Source organism: Polyodon spathula, chromosome 6 (genome assembly GCF_017654505.1).
Source record: "Polyodon spathula isolate WHYD16114869_AA chromosome 6, ASM1765450v1, whole genome shotgun sequence".
Lineage (NCBI taxonomy): Eukaryota > Metazoa > Chordata > Actinopteri > Acipenseriformes > Polyodontidae > Polyodon > Polyodon spathula.
The window spans coordinates 17017909-17025167 of NC_054539.1; positions in this window are offsets into that span (position 1 = coordinate 17017909).

The following is a 7259-nucleotide window of genomic DNA, read 5'->3' on the forward strand; positions in this document are numbered from 1 at the left end:
TGTCTGGTATTTCAAGAAGGGCTTTTAGATTCTCAGCTAATGGGATGATGTACCCCATGTGCTTTTTCTGAATAAGACATCCCTTGGCTGTGAAAATTGAACTTTGCAATGGAACAGGAATTGAGTGCACAAAGTTGAAGTTTTTGTTGTAGTATTTCAGCCTTTTCTTATTACCGTTTGGCTCAAAAATGTAATTTATGAAACATGTGTCAGCACCTCTGTCATTAAGGTTTTTTTTTTTTATGGAGGAAACATGTTTATCTACAAGAAAGGAAGTGGATGAGAGAACTTAATTTACTGTACAGCTCTTTCTGATAACTTATGTTCAGCTTGTCATGCTAATGCAAAGGTTGCTTTGAAGTTTCTCTTCACTGTCAGCATCAGAAAAACAACATGTAGTGGGCTCCTGAGTGGCGCATCGAGTAAAGGTGCTCTGTGTGGAGTGCAGGATGCACTCCCAGGGGGAGGGAGGGTTAGGTCAGCCACGGTGTCCCCAGCTCAAAACACACCAGCAATCCCTGTGGCCTGGCCGGGCCCCTGTGGGCTTGCCTTTAAGCTGCTCAGGTCTGCGTTGCCCTCCGACACTGTAGCTGTGGGTGGCTGCATGAAGAGTCTGCAATGTGTAAAAAAGTGGGCCGTTAACGGTACATGCTTTGGAGGACAGCATATGTTCGACTGAGTCAGGGGCAGGGGTGGTAGCAGTGAGCTGAGCTAAACTAAATAATTGGACACTACTAAATTAGGGAGAAAACAACAAAAACAAATTGGCAACTACTACATTTAAAAAAAAGAAAAAAAAAAAAAAAATTTAAAAATGGGCTACATTCACAAGGAAATTCATCTTCACACCAGTCCCCATCTCCAATCTCAATGGAATGTGCGACTACATTTTTGTGCTATAAGTGTTCCAGTTTCTAATAGAATATGCACAGTTGCCCACACTACAATGAACTATAAAATTTGGGTCACGTTTATGAATTCTAACTATATGAGAGTGAAATGTCTTGAATGTGTTACTTACAAAACAAAGGGAACATTTAAAAATATCTATTAGAAGTGTGTTCATTTCAAAAGGAGGAATCAATTAACAAGAACAATTCCATCTTCTCCAAGGTTAACAAACATTTAAACAAACACCTGCCAATACAGGATAATATTGTACATTATGTTTGCGTTTTTTTTTATCAAAAAAATTTCTTACAGTTTCTGCAAGATTTGCTTGATGCTGGTAGGTCACCTTCCACATTGAAGTTGTATTTAGCAGCTATTGCTGCTTAGATTCGGTATCTCCAGGTGTGCATTTTTTGGCTACCCAGTTTCTTAAAGGCGTGCACAGATTACATCCCCAAATGCAGCCTTCATACTGTACTGGAGGCTCTCATGAAGGCCCCATCATCATCTGAACCCACACACTCCATAGAGTTGAAGTATCTATCTGTGAAGACAGTCTTCCTCTTGGCTATCACCTCTGCTAAAACGGGTCAGTGAGCTGCAGGCGGTGTTGGTGCACAGCTCCTGCATGCATATTTGGGACGATGGCAGCAGGCTGTCACTGTGTGCAAACCCTGCCTTCCTCCCCAAGGTGATCACAGCCTTCCACCTGAAGCAGTCTGTGAAACTGGATTCCTTCCATACACCCACATTTTCTTCAGAGGATAAGAGATTAAATTTCCTCTGCCCAGTGCGGGCATTGAGATGCTACGTATATAAGACAAGAGCTCTGCGTCATTCTGACCAGATTTACTGTTGTGTTAAATATTAATGATGCAAACAAATAAAACACAATCAGTACGTTCATTTGCAATTCTATTTGGTCAGTTCTGAGAGGGCATCAACAACTTATTGGATGTTGTTGCGCTGTTTTGGGTGATTGAGCCGGCTCATAACATCCAGTTCACTAACTATATTTATTAACAGAGGATGGACACGCGTTGTCTTCGGACATAGCTGGAATCAAAAAAAGAATGGGACTTAATTCAGTTAGACATTTAAGTAGCTTACTTGCTCTTTGTGTATCTTTATGGTAAGTGGATTTATACAGAACTGTAAACCCACAAGAAATATACAACATGGAAGGCTAGACACAGCAAAAAACAGCCCACATTAAGTTGAACTACACCACTGTTAATCATAAAACCACCCATCAGCCACTACTTTCTGCCGTCTTCAAATCCACAGTAACAACTGACCTGCTCCCTTGCAATATTTATAGTGATGTCACTATAAATGAAATGTTGGTTTCCATGCAAAACTGGGCATGGATTTTCCCATGTGTTTCATCATTTACCCTATCCCTCTCTTTGGCTGTTTTTTTCAGCCACAAACCTGATTTACACAAGTAATTCTTCCAAACGTGCACACGCATAGTCATTTCACATGTAAATTGCCTTGCATGGAAACCCCATGATCGACTACTCTGTTACCATGAGCTTGTGTTGACACTTTGTTTTAGAAGTGCAAGTCGTGTTGTGAGATTAGCTAACAGACGAGGAATTAACAATTTAAGATCGGAGCACATGGAGAGGTATCTTTCTTACATGCCATGTACAATTAATTTAAGCAAAGTTTAGAAACTAGATTTGAAAGGTGGCAGACATGAATACTAAACAATCCTAAATAACCATGGCACCTATGTATGAAGGTCTGCCAACACACTTTTGATAACATTCAATAAAAATTGATCTAAAAAGGTTTAATTTCCATTATTACAAAAAAAAAAAAAAAAAAGACACGTTTGTCCAAGTCAGATTAGTAATTCTGGGATCTAGAAATATTTCCATTACCTCACAAGTGTGATCAAAGATGACCAGATTATCCATTTCAATCTGTTATACCCCATGATAGTTCTATTAAAAAATGTAGCTTTATTTTGTGTTTGTTGAACAGACTTTTTCCTCTTACACCAAAATCAAACCATTACAATTCTTTGTTTCTTAGTAAAAACATTTGTTCTTCTGAAATACTTGTTTATGTTTTCTATTCAATTTTGTAAATTGTAATTTCTCCATATATTAATCCAATATTTCTACTTGTACTGTGTTTATTAGCATCTTAACGCTCTGTGGTGTGCAGCAATGATTCTTACCTTTTTCATCACTTCTACACAGTTTGTTAGTAGCTTGCCTTTGAATGTCATGGTGATCAATAGGAGATGTACCTATATTTTTCATTTTTAATATGATTCCCATTCAAAATAAAATAACTTCAGCAAAAGTTGTTAGAGTTTGATAGGTTCAATGATACTTGGCCTTTGGTTTCGTAATTTAGGTAGTCACAAAAACCCTAGAAGGAATTATTTTCCAGTAACTCACTGAAGCCCATCGATTTATATATGTGCGTTTTGTCTGTTATTTGCACAATAAATTGTGACTTTTATTCAAGCTGTTGGACGGAGTTGTTTCATTGAGTCCCAAACCAAAAGAAGAAAAACCAGGTTATGAAATTTCAGTCTTTTCTCTAACAGTATTCAGAGTGACTGATCTTTCATTTCCATGTACTAGTAACACAGGCTTAATTCAATGTGTGGTCCTGCTAGCGCCATGAACCCATTGCTATGGCAAGCTCACAAACACTATAGGTCAACCTGTGGTAAACGCTAACAGTAAGACAAGCTTTCACGGGGATGGTTTTGCAAACTCCAGATAGCTCTAGTCCTACATTAGTTTATCCAAGTTAAGATGAGGTATTCCAAACGTATTGATAAATCCAAGTTAAGATGAGACAGTTGTTAACGTATATGCCAAATCAGGGTAAGCAAATATATATATAATATATATATATAGATATATATATATAATATATATATATATATATATATATATATATATATATAGCAAGCAAGTATACTTGTACCAAAAGAGTTTGGTTGTAGTATATTACAATTGTACTATCCTATTTTGTCACAAGTGTGTCATGTGTTACTTGTTTGTACACTCTTAGCAAATTAATGGTACAACCATAACATTATTGTTATTATTTTTAATAGAAAAAGTGTTTGCTTTTATTGTTATGATGTTAAGTTTGATCTTGAACTTTAATGATGTGCATTTGTTTGCTTGCATTTTGAAAAACAATTTGCATTCATGTAGCAATTAAAAAAAGTTTGTGAGAAGGTAAGTTTTCAGTATGCTAATTTATCAAAAAGATTTTGTATATTCATTTGTAGTACCTGCACTATACTGAATTGTCAGAGAAAAGCCATAGTTCACAAACACTTAAAACAACTTGAAAAGACATTTGATTAATGTATAATCAACATGGAAAATTTGAACTAAAACTAGAATGAAAGGTTCTGAAGAAACTTTGTCAAACTGGGTATTTGATAGAGCATATGTTGTTTCCTATTTGTGTTCCATAGTAACCATAACCCTATGTAAGCTCTAAGGAGTTATAAGCCGTCCAACATTTTGTGATCCCAAAAAGAGTTCAAAATAAAGGTTTTACATCAACTTCACTCAATAGTTTACTTAACCAGTGTACAGGGCTAGATGACAGGTACTAGCATACACAATCAGAAAAGGACTACACAACAAGGTTCCCCGAGTTAATCAAAACAAGTTTAGGGGCTCATGCCCAGTACCCCAAAATCCAGAAGTACAATCTGCACAGAAAAAAAAAAAGTATAAATCTTCAGAAATAATACAATAACTATCCAAGTTTCATATTAATCAGTGGAAAGCTGTAGGAAATGTGTTAACGAAAAAAGGTCAGACATGAGAATAATGATAAACAGAGGAGGAGGTGTATAACGGGAGACCTGCGCTGACTGAGCACATTCGTAGTGCTGCGGAAAGAGGGCAGCAGCAGGGTGTGTGGGGTTTCCCCCTCTCCGAGTGGCTGAGGGGCGGGCTTTGGAGGGTTGCTGCACTAATAAAATGACGCTATGGGGTTCTCTTGGTTCTGCCCCCTCGGAGTCGAAATGAGTCAGCCTGCTGGTGGAAGCTCTGCTGCCGGACCGAGCACAGCCAGAGAAGAGCAAGCGAAATAACCAAATAATTGATTAAAGAAAAAACAGAAAGGAAATATTTTTGCAACGGGGAAAAACTTGGACAGACCCCGATTAGTGTGTATAGATGGAGGGAACACAGCAGTGAAGGACGGAGACCCGGGCCGTGCGGTTAGCGGTCGGGGTAACGCTGCCGAGGCTACAGTGGAAATACCAATCCTCAGTTGTTTTTTTTTTTGTTTTTTTTAAAGAAATTCAGTGCAATAGTTTTGTGCAAAAATGGTGTTGTTCAGTGGAATTGAAATGGAATTGATAATTCCATTCACTAAAAAAAATGCCAATTCCAATTCAATTCCGCTTCCAAAGCTTAGAAATTTTCTCAATTCCAAATCATTACCAATTCCACACTTGATCACTGTGGAATTGACCTCTGAATTTCAATTCAGTTTATAATTGACCCCAACACTAATCAGAACCTTAACAAAAATAACCGATTTTTAATCACTACAATTCTAATGTATGGTAGAAAAACTATGATAAAAATAAACAGGATGTGTGGCCACACAACAAACAAATACAACAACAAGGACAACTTAAATAATTAAATAGGAATAAAATGCAAATAATAATTATATGTACATATGCATACATACACACACAGATACATACATACATACATACATAAATATGTATACACACATATAAATGTAATTGTGTAATTTTGCAAATTGTATTTAGGTAGAAAACCACTATCCTAGAATCAAAAAACAATGGACTCATAGGGATACTGGTTTTCTACCTGATTACAATGTATAATATTGCATATTTGTGTGTGTATATACACTGAACAAAAATATAACAATTTCAAAGATTTTACTGAGTTACAGTTCATATAGGGAAATCAGTCAATTGAAATAAATTAATTAGCCCCTAATCTATGGATTTCACATGACTGGGAATACAGATATGCATCTGTTGGTCACAGATACCTTAAAAAAAAAAAGGTAGGGGCGTGGATTAGAAAACCAGTCAGTATCTGGTGTGACCACCATTTGCCTCATGCAGCACAACACATCTCCTTCGCGCAGAGTTGATCAGGCTGTTGATTGTGGTCTGTGGAATGTTGTTCCACTCCTCTTCAACGGCTGTACGAAGTTGTTGGATATTGGCGGGAACTGGAACACGCTGTCATACATGTCGATCCAGAGCATCCCAAACGTGCTCAGTGGGTGACATGTCTGGTGAGTATGCAGGCCATGGAAGAACTGGGACATTTTCAGCTTCCAGGAATTATGTACAGATCCTTGCGACATGGGGCCGTGCATAATCATGCTGAAACATGAGGTGATGGCGGTGGATGAATGGCACGACAATGGGCCTCAGTATCTCGTCACGGTAAAATGCAAATGTGTTCGTTGTCCATAGCTTATGCCTGCCCATACCATTACCCCACCGCCACCATGGGCACTCTGTTCACAACGTTGACATCAGCAAATCGCTCACCTACACGACGCCATACACGCTGTCTGCCATCAGTTTCTGCAGAAATTCTTCGGTTGTACAAACCCACAGTTTCATCAGCTGTCCAGGTGGCTGGTCTCAGACGATCCCGCAGGTGAAGAAGCCAAATGTGGAGGTCCTGGGCTGGCATGGTTACACGTGGTCTGTGGTTGTGAGGCTGGTTGGACGTACTGCCAAATTCTCTAAAACAACATTGGAGGTGGCTTATGGTAGAGAAAAAAACATTCAATTCTCTGGCAACAGCTCTGATGGACATCCCTGCAGTCAGCATGCCAATTACACTCTCCCTCAAAACTTGAGACATTGAGTCTGTGGCATTGCGTTATGTGACAAAACTGCACATTTTAGAGTGGCCTTTTATTGTTCTCAGCACAAGGTTCACCTGTATAATGATCATGCTGTTTAATCAGCTTCTTGATATCCACACCTGTCAGGTGGATGGATTACGGAAAATTTCTGGGATCTTTTATTTCAGCTCATGAAACATGGGACCAACACTTCACATGTTGCTTTTGTATTTTTGTTCAGTGTATTTATGTATGTATGTATGTGTCTGTGTATGTCCGTATGTATGTATGTATGTATGTATGTATTATATATTATATATATATATATAATATATATATATATTATATATATTATATATATTATATAATATATATATATATATATATATATATATACTTAGACACTGCTGTGCAAAAGTTGCACAACTTACTCAAAGCCTCCCGTAGTGTTTTCTACTGTTATAACAACCTTTGCTTCCATAAAGAAGGAAAAACATTGCGTGAAA